At 37.5% G+C, this 12,042-nt stretch overlaps 1 long non-coding RNA gene across 2 annotated transcripts in view; it reads left to right on the forward strand.

Moving 5' to 3' along the window:
- The window catches only part of LOC137041653 (uncharacterized), a 145,389-nt gene that overhangs the window by 40,356 nt on the left and 92,991 nt on the right, over positions 1 to 12,042 (forward strand). The window lies entirely within an intron of this gene.

Here is a 12,042-nt window from a genome sequence, read left to right on the forward strand (position 1 = left end):
ACATGGTATACAAACTTGGAAAAAGTAAGGAATTTGCTGCCATTTTGTTTGCCATTTTATTATTTGTTTTTTGATAGGTTATTTCTGTTCTGAAAGTGTTGAAATCTGTATCCTTTTTGTTTGTTTTGCCCTGGTCAGTTCCTGAAGAAAATTTCCTCTTCATTTGATTGATTGTTGTAATCTTGTATATCATTAAAAAAATAAAATATCCCCCTCCTTATGCTCTCTCATTTCATGTCACGTACTTTACCCCTAGATGGGGCGTAACATGAAATTGAGGGCTCATTTGAACCCGGGAAATCTCACACCCCCAAGTGAGAATCATACCCTAAAGCAGCTCTAAAAGCTGTGTAAATAATAGTGTCATTATAAAACTCAATGTGGGTTGCAGTCTCAATGTTGCCACATGAGGTATTAGACGTCGTCTTTAATAGTTTTCTCTTTCGGCTCAACTCCTTCCATGGCAAATTGTGAAACAAAGTATGTTCAATGGGACGGTGAGCAATGCAATCAAGCAGTTTGCATCTGTGTTTTTGAAGTTGCACAGAGTATGTTTTTGTAGCATACAGTAAATCAGTCAACCTGAATCAAAACGTTTTTGTTTTTTCCCCTCAGTTTTTTTAGTACATGTTCCTGGCCTTATTAAGCACGATTGAGTTTGTTTTTAAAAAGAAAAGCTGTTCTGAGTAGATCACATTGTCTAGACAACCATTCAAAAGTAAAGAACACAAAATCCTCAACGATTTGAAAAAAGGAACACTGAGTGATCGTTTCCTACATCTGCCTGGGTTCATATTTGGGGAAAACAAAAGGATGCCTTCAGCCGTAATGTGTGTTGCCAACTGTGAAACGCTCAGTATGGTTATGGGCAGATACCTTATAGCTCTCATTACATCAAATGATTGCTGTGTACAGTTGTGTAATGGCCTCAAATGAATATGAGATCATTTTTATAAGACCAGCTGCATCCTACATTATGAACACTATTCCCTGATGATGTAAAAGAGTTGTTGCAGAAACGCCTTCAATCACTCACCACAAACGTCACTGAACCTTTATGTGTGACAATAAAAAAATATTTTCTTACACTGTAATTGAATTTGTATAGATTATTCAGGGCTCATCAATAACATTTGTCCGTGTGTCTGGGGCAAGTAAAAGAGAATTTTACTTTCCCGACAAAAAGTAACTAATTACCAATATGAATCACAAAAACGCAAGAATGATTCTGCATTAATTTAGTGTAAGTGCTAATTGATAGTGACTTATTGTATAATTTATAATGTACTGACGCTAACAAGGTTTCACTGTTGAGGCTCGTGCAGCTTCTTGATGAGAAATCGAAACAAATGAGCACAGTTCACTCAAAGAAACTCAGAATGTGAGTTTTTATTATAACGTACGATACAGTTAAGCAACATCACACGACCAAGAGTGCTGAATATCATCATGATTGAAAATGTGACACTGATTTCATATAACAGTTTAATAAACTAGTAATTCATATTCAGTTACTTAAATTTTTGTTCTGTTTCAGCAGCGAAAATAGTTCCAAAGATCACAGCAGAACATAGATGGCGACACTTGAACGAATCAGCCGTTTGAAAGAATGACTCAGTGACTCGCTCATTAAGATTTTGTATTCTTGTGTTATGTTGCAGGTCAATTTGACCCATTTCGATTTTCAAGTTGTTGGAAATACTGGTTAACCTATGTTTTTTTTCTAGATATTTTGTGACTTTTTCTCATTTATCATCATGAACATGCATGCAAAGTTTCAACATGCTGGTGTTTTTTGACATATACAAACAAAATTACTATTACATTCGTGATGTTCGTGGGTCAATTTGACCCGCATATTTTAATGCTCTAAGGCAACTGTACTGACTGACCCAAAATAATAACATATCTTGGTTATATTTTGTTATTTTATTTTTTTACTACCGTATGAAGCAAACATTTTTGGTTTTCCACACTTATTTCAATATAGAAAAATATTTTGTCAGCCACAGATGGTAAAAATTACCTATTATTTAATTTTTCAAGCTACCTGATATAATATTAAACCTTTGTTTTTTTTCTTGATATTTTGTGACTTTTTCTCATTTATCATCATGAACATGCATGCAAAGTTTAAACATGCTGGTGTTTTTTGACATATGCAAACAAAGCTACTATTACGTTTGTGATGTTTTCGGGTCAATTTGACCCTCATAGGCAGCTATTCAAAAGCAACTGTACAGATACAAAATAAAAACATTAATTTTATGTATGTCAGGGCATCAACTGCAGTCCTAAAGTGTAAGTGTATCTAAAAGTGCTCTAACCCTAACCAAACACACTTCAAAAAGCATTGTGTTCAGAATTAATGGCAAATTACAAATTAAAATCTTTGACAGACAAAGATATTAAAATAAGCTCTCATTTATATATTCAAAATATCTGAAATACCTAGCTTTTAACCAAACCTGGAACCAAAACCCTGATTTTCAAAGGCAGCTTCACAGAACCAAAACATAAATAAAGAACATTTATTTGATGTATGTTTTTGTTATGTTTTGTTTCTCACTCCCCTGTGAGTGAATAATGAACTTTCCCACACTGCAGCTTTGGTTGAGTCAGTGCAAGAAGGTTAGCCTGACAAGCCAGACCCACATCAAGATGTTTGGTCTGGAAACTCACCATAGACAGGGCTCAGTCCGAGGGGCGGGATAAACGGTTGTCTTTCAAACTCCCTCTGCGCGCGATAGGATAGCGGTACACCAACCGGAGCAACGACGGTGAAGGGGAGCTCGCTGACTGATTAAACATTCGCCGTATCCGGTCGGCTAAACTCCGAACACATCTTCCCTTTTTAAGAATGACTTCAGTGCCGCTCTTTGTTCTTTTCTCAGAGGAAAGCTTAACTCCAAGTCTTCCGGAGGCGCGGGCAGAGCTGATTCGAAAGACCGCCGCCGTTCGCCAGTTTCTGTGTTTACTAGAAGACTGTGTTACTAGAAGCACACAAACGCAACTCGGCCGTCGTCATTATGGCCCCGGCCGCCGACTCTATAGCCTACCTACACGATGTGATTGGGTCGTCCAGATTAAATTTGCGTCTAGATTTCTAGGCTACAAGAAGGTGGATCTGGAGTCAGATCCACAGAAAATGAAGGAGTGAACACAGATTATAGGAAAAAACTGAAGAGATATGAGCTGTGCCCATCTAAGCGCGACAGCAAAACCAGCACCATGTGTGTGAATTGCAAGAAATTCATATGCAGAAAGCACACACTTGCTGTGTGCTCATCATGTTAGAAGTAAATTCTTGACTTCATGAAATGAGTTTACAAAACAGCCAACTTAGGAAAAAGTAAATATTTTCATTATACAGCTAAATTTAAGTGTTCAGTTATGATGTGAAAACAAACAAACAAAAAGTAAAAAAATGTGTATGTAAGCATAATATTTATTTTCAAATTTTGTCAAAACAAAACATTTTTAAAAAATGGTTAAAAAACATTTTTATTAAATCATATCTTCAGATATATATTTTTTGGAATATTTTACAAATGTTGATATTAAAAGTTTACAGTTTGTACCTAAATCTTTGTTGTTTTTCATAGTGTGATTTTTGAGAAATTGTATTGAATCCAATTAGGGTCAATTTGACCCGCTCCATAAAGGGTGTACACAGAAATCGAACCGTGCACAAGGGTTAATGACAGTGGTGGTGTAGTTTCATTTTTAAAAGTTTCAAAATTTAAAGATGCAGATTTAAATGTCAGTGATGAGAATATTGCTTTAGAATAAATATTTACAACACACAAAACAAACAATTTTTTGTGAATGATTTACTTGCATGCATGTGAAAAGGCTTAATGTCAAGCCCTGGATTATTGGTAGTCATTATATCAAAATTAGTTAGTGGGTCTCTAAATTGCAGCGTGTAACTTAAGAATTATAGTCTGTTTGTTTCAGCAGTTTGCATCAGTCAACAGTGTGATAAATGAATTGGTCCGGGTCAAAAATTATGCATCTAGCACACCAGATGCAAATTCAATTACTGCTATTATATAAAAAAACTTTTGACAGGATCTTTGGTGGGAGGGTAGAAAGATTTACATTTACTTAAGAGAGTTTAAACTCCCTGTAATTCATCAAGTGAAGCCTCACAGCTGGCTGTGTTCTGACGCTGAGCACTTTTACGTGCTTTGAGGTGGATTATCTGAGCACTTTAATCAGTCCTGCACACAAATCCTGTCTGTCTGTCTCCTTAACCTCCTACTTCCTTTACTGGGGCCGTTTTTCTTGCTGTTTTATAATAGGAAGGGGTATTCCTAGTGGCTATACTGTTGTTTTTTTCCTACTTTACTGCTGAACCCAACTGTATTAGGTGGCGGATCGCACAAGTTCAGTTTTGCAAAAAGATCAACTTCATTGCATTGTAAGGGGGTCACCTCAAATCACCAACTCTCACCTTTAAATTATTGACCTCTGGTCACACACACACACTGAACAACGATATGAATCTCAACAATGATGGATAAATATATAGATATGAATCTCAACAATGATGTCAATCAACAAAATATGCAGATAAACTCTAAACATCAACACAAGCAACTGAGGCTCTCAACACAAGATGTTATGCCCTATTTTTAGCCCTAAGCGACCGAGGGGCGTGGCCCGATTTGAGGCTTGTCATTTTTTTTTTATGCTCTTAATCATGTTGGTGCCCACACAATCCCACATCAAACATATTTGATATTTCCGATTCTTGATCGGGCTGCCCCTGACGTGTTCCTGCGATAGCCAATGAGAGCAAGCAAGCTTCACCAACCGAATGTTGCGTGCTTCTATAGCTGAAACTTGGCAGCCAGAAACATGCAATGAAAGTGGAGTATTGAGAAAGATCACCCATGTTCTTCTTTTTTTTCCTCCTTTAATGAAACTCACGCCCAGAGAACCACAACAAAACTACTGCAAAAATAAACCAAATGATAAGATTAAAAGACAAGTCACACAATTCATCTGCGTAGTTTATTCCTGGTGTGATGTATTCTGAGAGTCATGGATGACTTGTACCGTGTTACATTTCTATGTAACAAGCTTTTTTTTTATTTCTATAGTGACCAGAGCTTTTAGGGGCCGTTTACACGACAGGACAAGCACAACTAAAACACAAGTTTAATATGCACTGAAACTGGTAAAAATGGTTCATTTATATTTAGTAGACATTGTATCACTTGAACATGGGCAACTTGAGTGCCAGGCAATCACAGAGCCAGTCACAATTAATTAACAAAGCTTACTGACGATTTAAAATGCTATAATGATGGCATATAGGCTTTCCAACTAATGTTAATCAGCATTTACATAGTATAATGGTAGTAAATGTATCTCTCATACACGTCAGGAATTGTCCCGCAAAATTACATCTACTGTACTGCAACTGAGCAATAACCAGGTGGTCACCCTACTAAAAATTTAAATAATTTTTGTGTTTTGGCCATTCATTTAGGACTTTTAAGAATTTATATATAAACGCACATTATAAACGTGCCTTAGAAAAAACTGGTGTGCATCTTGAGAAAATGGAGAAATTATGTTTACTATTCTGCCATGCAGTTTTACTAGCTAATAGTAATCTGACAACTCAAATTTAAGGTCGTTCAACAAAGCATAATTTTGACCAAAAAAAACATTGTTCAAATACTGTCTTTTTGCACAGGCAATATTAATGCCTGACCCAATACAGCAGATTAAGCGATTTGATCATGTGATTGTCAACTGTTTTGAAATGCAAGGAGAGCTATTCAGAATTATTATGGTCATGAAAAAAGTTTTACAGTACTGTAGCCTGAAATAAATTCATACTTTAGTTTGCAGTGTGAAACAGGACTTACATTCTTTCCACACAGTCAGCAGTAGTAAATGTCTTAGAGTTCATGAACGGCCCACGGACAGTTTGGATGCACAGTTGTTCCCTTCTAACCTGAGTGATACCTTGGGAAACTACCTATATCCTCAGTTTAGTGTTTTCCTTTTTTCCAGTTATGGTGAAGGTGTGCCAGTAGCTTAAAGGCAAATTGTGCATTCTCCACAAATATCCCTTAGCCAGGAAATAAAACATGATAATAAGCGTATTTCAAGCCATGTACTCATTAAAATTTATGCAGCAGATGTATGGTTTTATGAGTTCTGGAACATGAAAGATGCAAACGCACACATTATACACACTTGAATACTGCAAATGCCACTGTTGCTCTTAAGCTGGCTTTGGCCTTTCGTAATGTTTAATAGTTCACATAGCAAGTATTAAGGACTGATTTATTTGTTTGCGTCAAAACAAATCATTTTTATGAGAAGCAAATTCTCAAAAGCCTATCGTACGTGAAAATGATGCGGATTAACGTGGAGCTTTGTGTTACTGTAACCGCTCGGAAGTCTAATTTGCCCAAACGTTCACACATTAAGGCGGAAATGCATTAAAATAGCATACAGTAATCCTGCTGTTTCACAGATTTCACTTAGAAAATGATGCCATATTTACTAATAGACCTATTTAACTACATCTGTCATTGCTCTCGTTTAGAACATATGCCTAAAATTAGAGCATCAAATGCATCGTTTAAATTTGATGTTAGGTTTTTGGCACCATTGCAGCTTTGTTGATTACAATGGAAGCATTCTGTATTTGTACCGTGTGGTGCCTTTTGCTTGGAGAGTATTATTATTTTCACAGTAGGACTTCTCTTGTAGACTGTTCATTAACAGCAGGTGTCATCACTAATGGCCAATCATCACTTGTAAATTTAATTGATTAATTATAGTTCAATTCATAGTTCAACATTCAAACAAAGAATAGATTCAACACCGCTCCAGTGTTAGTTTTTAACACCTGTGGGTGAGACTCAATGTACACTATGTAACGATATTCAAAAGAAAATATTCAAAAGGAATTGTACATTTTATTTGCAGTTGCATTTTCAATTTGTGCACGTATATGTTGTGAAATAATGGAAACACAAATGCGTGATTTGCAATTGTGTTTGGATTTACTTTTCTGTGTATGTAACATGTCTGCCAAATTTAAAATGGAAATGCAAAGTCTGTTTGCAATAGCATTTAAAAAGATTAAAGTTATGACCCTGCCATTTTACAATAGCAATAGAAAATCACCCATTCACTATTTCACTTCCTCTGCATCCTGCCACAACCCTCACAAAACTCAAATGGTATCGCAATCCCCTTTGCACTTGCATTTCAACAGAACTTTACACTTCCAGCAGAAACAACCAGAGAGTGTGAGTGTAATAAAACTAGTAATACTAATTGAGTTAGCCTATGTGATGTGGTGGTGTATGATTTGGTAATGGGGGACAGCCTATACGCTGGGGAAAATCAGACAGACTACACATTTTTTTAAAGATAAACAGATCAACTATGAACATCCCAAAACAAGCTAGCCAAGCCAAAACAAGCTCACAACAAAAACAACCGTTTTATAGTAATAGTAATAGTATAGTATTAGTAGTATATAGTATAGTAATAAAGGAAATAGGATAATTGAGCTGTATTATTTATTTATTCATGCTTCAATGCATGCTGGGAGTTTTGTACTATGATGGCACCCAGCATGCATTGCGCCATGAAGTTGAATGTTCATCGTCACCATATTTAAAGGGTTACTTCAGTGATTAGCATATGGCTTTGTATCTAGAAACCTTGGAGTATATTCAAATGATTATGCTCCACCCCATATCCCGCTGAGACGAGAGATTTATGAATTTTGTTTCTGGAAAAATTCCTCCCGTGACGCAAATTGAGGATATTTGCGTTATCTTTGGAATTTTTGGCCAGAGGCTAAAGACTACAGCCAGCAAAGGGAGCCATTTCCACATGTTTTACTCCCACACTTGGGGGATGGAGATCACACTCATAGTACAGCTCGCAGCTGCAGGCATTCATGGAAACTGAACTATGCTGAGAGCAATGTAAGCGTTTTAACAGCTCAAATACATTTCTATGAAAGTTAAGCTTCCAAAGGCATGTACTGAAAACGCTCCAGACTGAACACGCGCTGTGAATATATGCCGCGAGTGTGGTCGCGATTACCTCAGCTCTCATCACGAGAGCTCATCAGTTCATTTATGACGTTAAATGTAATCTGACTCCTGGAGCATTGTGGTGTGAGACTCACTTGCCGACTCGATCATTATATTGAATGGACACGTTCAGTATTTAATTGTAGTGTCTTCTCCAACTCAGTCACAGTAATCCAGTAGCGGTGGCTTTGGGAATGGCCTCACAGGGCAGCGAAGCATTCTGGGAATTGTAGTCTTTCATCGCCATGAGACAAAAATACATTTTCTGTCTTTTCTCAGTCTAGAAAACACCAAATTCAAAAATAATTTCACATTTCCACTAGATTAATGACCAAGTAATACAGATTCATCTTTCCATCGCTGAAGTACCCTTTGATTCATATTCTGATTTTTCATGTTTGTCTAAATCATTCAGTAGTTAAAAACTTTTTTTTTTGTACAGCGTGTTTAAGAAATCTCTCATAATAGCTGATTGCTGCAACACTGTTGTATCTCATGCTGTAACATCATTGGGTTGGAATGTGACAACACTTATGAGATGAATCAGAATCAGACTTTTATAAACACTCTTACAGCAGCCAGTCAAGACAAAATAAAATATCAACTAAAGTCAAGCCTAACTAAAGAAAACGCTGATCACCATAATAGTGACTTCAAATGAAAAACATGAACCGAACCCCTTAATTGGAGTTGAATTTGTAGTTTGTTCTGTTGTAACACAATTCAGCGGAACTTACGACCATAGTTGGCTAATGATGCTTTAGGAAACATACCCCTGATCCCCCCCGTTCTCTTCTTTCCTTTGTTGATTCTGCTTCTTACTTGGCTTATTAAGGCTGAGATTATACGCTATATAATATATACAGATTTTGTGGCCCAGATAAGGTACAGCTGTGGTTTATTTGCTTTACTCCTGGCTGACATGCAGCATTGCTATGGCCTGCTTGTGGAAAAATATGATACTCAACAAAAACAAGTGCAAACTTTTCTTTTTAGATTTTTTTAGTTTTTTGATTTTGTCTAAAAGTTCAATAAATGGTATCTTTTTTAAATTAGATTTTTCTGACTATTATTTCACGTCAGGCTTATCATGGTTAATGTTTTCTGGTCAAAACTGCAGTTGTTATTGGTAATATGCAATTCCGAATAAAGTCGTTTCATAGAGGCATTTGTGTAATTTGTAGCCAGTCCTCTGTAACTACAGCAAACATAGCTTAAGATGTGCACTATAAACGTTCTGCTTTTAAGCTTTTGTTATTTTCAGACGTTATTGGGACTCCACTTCACAAAATGGTTTTATAGTTACATTTTCTCTGCCTCAACATCCAAAGTCTCCCTGTATTTAAAACAAGCCCATTGAGTTCAGTCTATGTATGGTTCTTTCTTTTGAATAACTAAAAATTGACATATGCATTGCATGGAATGTTTAAACTGAACATTTCTGTGCAGAAATTTGGCTGGAGATGAAAGATGTTGGTCAAGACAAGGAAACGAAATCTAAAACTGATGCTGTTGTTTATACCCTGTTTATCAAATATTTTATTGATAACAGCATGCACGCTCTTAATCATGAATACGGATCTGTCCACATGTTCTTCTGCTCATCTACAGCTGTGCTGAATGATTCAGACATGCGTCACAGACTGAAGTTATTCTTTGTTGAGGTGTGTATAGATTTAAAAATTTTGTGTGAAAGCTCACAGAAGCATTTAAATCATATCTGGGCTCTAACTTTAAAATTGCAATATGTTTTTATCTCTTGATTAGACATATTTGTCAGAACTAAGCCCAGTATTGTCAAAACAATTAATACAGCTGTCGAAACCAATTTTAATTTTGTTCTACGGCCTCACAAAATGTCCACCATGTTTTCAGATTGCTTAAGAGAAACAAATATTGACAACATTGTATAAATAATATAACAATTTAAAAAATACCCCAAATATTTAATAAATATCTTGACATCATTAATTAAAAAACAAACAAACAAAAAACATGTGGTTTAGGATAGCTCAAGCAATGCAGCAAAGCATTATAACACTTACAGAAGTGGATGAAAGTTTTCTTAACTTTCAATAATCATTGACATTGCCACCCTAAAATTGTTACAGATTTTGCAATCATGCAAATTTGTGCTTGGAGTGAATTATTTTATTTGTGACAACTCAATGAAACATGCAAAATTGTGCAGATATAATTTATGGCCAGGCTTTCATACAAAAAACACAGGCAAAAACTAGAGAGAAACAACATATTAATAACTGTAGTCAATATAAGCTTACTTGCATTGCAAAATAAAACGTCTCGGTTACGTTTGTAGGAAACGATATGCTGTGTTGGAGCTTTGGGAACGCCTCTGTGTCATCATAGGCAGGTGACGTGTCAGAAAACTAAGAAGCAAACCTGCACCAAACACTTTCAGCTTCTGGAAAAGGTGGAAGCAAGACGATCACGGGCATGCAGGAAGTATTCCCTTTCAAGGAAACTTGCGCTGCGTCACCATTGTGGTCCGTGTGAACATTGCACACTGCGAATCAAGCACCAGTGCCCTCTGTGCAAACTCCTCAATATAAAGCCTTAGAAGCAGCCATACTCTTAGTAGTGTGTGTGTCCATATAACCAAAGGTGAAGGCTGATCCCGTATTCCAAGCACAGTAATGCCACCGGAAGAGCTTCCAAGTCACCTGTTCTCTTGAGAGGCGTAATAGCAAGCAAAAATAGTGTTATAGTGTGAGAAATTTCTCAGGAACTACTTCAATAGGCTCGAAAGTCTTTAAGGGACACTCATGATCGTCCCTCAAACTGTGAGGGATGCATCCATCGTTAACATGGCACGAAGACAAGGAGCTCCGAACACAGGCCCTTGGGACAATTCAAACCCACAGGTCCTTGGGACCATGGCTCCTTCCACATTACCAACGCACAAAGGCAGTGCCCCATGACCTTGCTCATGCAAAAAGTATTTCACCTCAGGGAAAATCCCATGGTTCTGAGACACCTCTGCAACAGTCTCGTGCACAGCAGGCCCCGAGGTTTCATGTTGGATGCTGCAGCCATCAGACCTAACACTCTCTGAAACTTTTTGACAGTTAATGACTGGTCTAACTTCACCCCTTTTACTGCTGAGAGAATCGACGCAATGCGAGCCAGAGATAAGCGAGCCTGCATAGTTTTTGAATTCCAACTCACAAGTGGTTCTCTGTGTTGAAGAAAGAACACTTTTCTTTGTGTTTAACCTCAGCCCCAACTTCATGTGTGCAAGAACATCTTGATGTTGAACATCTTTATGTGCCATCTGTGCTGACTGCACTAGGATCAGTTGTCGATATAGTTGAGAATGCGGATCCCCTGCATGCGCATGGGGACCAGCGCTGCCCCCACACATTTCGTGAAAGTCCAGGGTGGCAATGCTAGACCGAACTGAATGACCTTATATTGGTACGCTTCTCCCCTGAAAGCGAACCTCAGGAACTTCCTGTGCTGCTTATGTGGAAGGATGGATACATGGAAGTATGTGTCTTTTAGATCTATCGTGACAACCCAGTCCTTGGATCTGATTTGTGACATCTTTTTAAGTGTAAGCATCTTGAACTTGAGCTTTGCTACAGAACGATTGAGATGGCACAGACCTAAAATTGGACTTAACCCTCCATCCTTCTTTGGCACGATGAAGTACCGTCTGTAAAACCCTGACTCTCTGCTGGGAAGCCAGACCGTTTCTACAGCCTCCTTTCGCAGAAGAGTCTGTACTTCTTGCTGTGAGCAGAACCCCGCTGAAACAGGGCGGACGAGACCTGAACTGCAGGACCCAGTGAGATATGTTTGGAAGATTATCTAATGTAATGTCCATGACGTCACCCATAGGATTCTGAAGAGCAGTTTTGAAGCGTAAAAGTAGAGACAAGCTGGCCGTTGCCATCTTGGCAGCGCGTCATTGGGGATCATGCCTGGA

Source organism: Pseudorasbora parva, chromosome 15 (genome assembly GCF_024679245.1).
Source record: "Pseudorasbora parva isolate DD20220531a chromosome 15, ASM2467924v1, whole genome shotgun sequence".
NCBI lineage: Eukaryota > Metazoa > Chordata > Actinopteri > Cypriniformes > Gobionidae > Pseudorasbora > Pseudorasbora parva.